The sequence below is a fragment of the Pan paniscus genome, chromosome 5 (genome assembly GCF_029289425.2).
Source record: "Pan paniscus chromosome 5, NHGRI_mPanPan1-v2.0_pri, whole genome shotgun sequence".
Taxonomy (NCBI): Eukaryota; Metazoa; Chordata; class Mammalia; order Primates; family Hominidae; genus Pan; species Pan paniscus.
In genome coordinates this window covers 130,906,609-130,909,974 of record NC_073254.2, presented here as the reverse complement: position 1 = coordinate 130,909,974, position 3,366 = coordinate 130,906,609, and positions in this window count along the sequence as shown.

Sequence of the window (3,366 nt, the reverse complement as noted above, 5' to 3'; positions counted from 1 at the left end):
AACAAAAACACCTACTAGCAAACACTCTTGATGGAATATTCAATGCTTTCTTCCTCAAACTGGGAACAGGGCAAGGAAGTAAGCCCTTAATACAGGAACAGCACATGAGACCAAGCAAGTAAGGTACAAGTGCAAGGGAGGGAGCAAGTACAAGGATGTACTCCCACTCAGATGCCCACTCTACGCTTCCACTGCCCTGACGGTGCCTCCTTACATTTTATTACATACCTCACTTTAGTCACAGTCTGCTCTTACCTCTTCTCACCATGGAAGTCCTAACCAGTGGAATAAGGGAGGAACCAACCAACCACCCACTATTGGCAAAGTCTCATAAGTCAACATTTTTAAAGTTGCCTTTCTATAAACTAGTACCAGTTGGAAAAAGAAACCAATTCCATTTAGACTAGCATCCAGAAACCAAAAATGCTCAGGAATTCACAAAAAACTAGCCGGGCACAGGGGCTCACACTTATAATCCCAGCACTTTGGGAGGCCGAGTTGGGTGGATCACCTGTCAGTTCAAGACCAGCCTGGCCAACATGGTGAAACCTCATCTCTACTAAAAATAAAAAAAATTAGCCGGGCATGGCGGCAGATGCCTGTAATCCCAGCTATTTGGGAAGCTGAGGCAGGAGAATCGCTTGAACCCGGGGAATTGGAGGTTGCAGTGAGCCGAGATCGCGCCTTTGTGCTCCAGCCTGGGCCACAAGAGCAAAACTGTATATAACAAAACAAAACAGAACAAAACAATTCAACTTAAATAATCCCATCAGGCTTTTAAAAAAAATTGAAACTGACAGGTTTATTGTCGTATTTATATCAGCGTCTAAAGGACAAAGTAATCTACAAACGTAACAAAAGTAGACCACTTGACTTCAAGACTTTAAAGCTCAGCAATCAGTATTATATGGGCACATGGACAGATAAAAGTGGATCAATGAAAAAGAATACACTCCAGAAGGCCAGGTGCCTTCTGGACACACCCAAAGTGGCTCTCGCCTGTAATCCCAGCACTTTGAGAAGCTGAGGTAAGCGGATCACATGAGGCCAAAAGTTCAAGACCAGCCTGGCCATCATGGCCAAACTCCGTCTCTAATAAAAATACAAAAATTAGTCGGGCATGGTGGCGTACGCCCGTAGCCCCAGCTACTTGGGAGGCTGAGGCAGGATTGCTTGAACCTGGGAGGCAGAAGTTGCAGTGAGCCAAGATCGCATCACTGCACTCCAGCCTGGGCAACAGAGCAAGATTCTGTCTCAAAAAAAAAAAAAAAAAAAAAAGCGAGAATATACTCCAGAAATAGATGGAGAAAAGAATCCTTCCCACAGTGTTAGAATAACTTGATGGGGGGAGAAAAATGAACCTCAAGCCCTACCCTACATCACTACAAAAACTTACTTGAGATTGATAATAGATCTAAAAACATAAAAGCTTAAACATTTTATGAGAAAACAATACCACCATAACAATCTGGAGGTAGGCACATTTATTTAGAAAAAGTCCATTTAAAAATTGATAAATTAAGACTCCAGTGGAAACTTCTGCTCAAAACACTATAAAAAAAATCAAGAGTCAAGACACACAATGGGGAAAATATTTGCAAAATAACTGACAAGGAATTTTATTCAAAATACATAGAGTTACTATAACTTGGTAATAAAAACGAACCTAATTTAAAAATACACACTCAAAGACATATTAATGGCCAATAAACACATGAGAACATGTTCATTAGTCAGAGAAATGCAGACTGAAACCACAAGATACCACTACATGCCCAGAAGTCACAATATCTGTGTGCAAATGTTCATAGCAGCTTTACTCACACTTGCCAAAAACTAGAAACCAATAAAATGTTCACTAACAGGAAAACAGATTAACAAATTATAGTATATTCATACAATCGAGTCCTACTCAGCAATAAGGACTGTTGAACCTCAACAATGTTTATGCTGAAAGAATTACAAAGCTCCAGGGAAGGAAATAAAAATGAACCCTAGTCTATGATGAAAACATTTGAGCTTGGTGGTGGTGGGAGATTGCTTAATTGCCTGGGTAGAGTAAGCTCCTTTTGTCCTGGTAAGGTGTGGGCAAAGGAGAACCACTTACCAAAATTATACCTTAGATGTGTGTGTGTGTATATATATATATATATATATATATATATATATATATACACACACACATTTTTTTTTTTTTTTTGAGATGAAGTCTCACTCTGTCGCCTAAGCTGGAGTGCAGTGGCAATCTCGACTCACCGCAACCTCAGCCTCCCGGGTTCAAGTGATTCTTCTGCCTCAGCCTTCTGAGTAGCTGGGACTACAGGCATGCGCCACCACTCCCAACTAATTTTTGTATTTTTAGCAGAGACAGGGTTTCACCATGTTGGCCAGGCTGGTCTTGAACTCCTGACCTCAGGTAATCCACCCACCTTGGCCTCCCAAAGTGCTGGGATCACAGGCGTGAGCCACTGTGCCCCGCTGGATTTACGTATTTCAATTTAAATAAATTTTATCTAAAAAGGGCATGTAGTTAGTAGACAGATATGCCTAACTAGAATGGTGTTGTTGAAACTGTATACAAAGGTTTAGTGTACCATTTTGTTTACTTTGTAAGTTTGAAAATTCTTCATGTTAAAACTGGGCGCAGTGACTCATGCCTGTAATCCCTGCACTGTGGTTGGCTGAGGCGGGCGGATCATCTGAGGTCAGGAGTTCCAGACTAGCCTGGCCAACATGATGAAACCCCATCTCTACTAAAATTACAAAAAATCATCCAGGCGTGGTGGTGCGTGCCTGTTATCCCAGCTACTTAGGAGGTTGACGCAGGAGAATCACTTGAACCCAGGAGGTAGAGGTTACAGTGAGCCAAGATGGCGCCTCTGCACTCCAGCCTGGTGACACAGCGAGACTCCGTCTCAAACATACACACACACAAAACCCTCCATATTAAGATGTTTACAAATCTAAAATCTATTGTCTGGGCCCCTAGGCCAGATATCCAACAATTTATCAGACATCCCTTGACAAGTCTGTTTGATGGTTTTCTTACCATCTTGAAGTCACATACCTCTAGCTTTGTGTTTCAAATGTCACCATAGGGTTCTATTGAGAATCCAGGAAAACTGGCTATTGCACAAGTCACGATTTTTGTTTTTGAGACAGGGTTTCACTTTTGCTCGGGCTAGAGTACAGTGGTGCAATCACAGCTCATTACAGCCTCAACTTCCTTTTATTTATTGTAGAGACAGGGTCTCACTATGTTGCTCAGACTGGCCTCAAACTCCTAGGCTCAAGCAATCCTCCCACCTCAGACTCCCAAACTTTTGAGATTACAGGTGTGAGCCATGGCGCCCAGCCCAAAGTTCA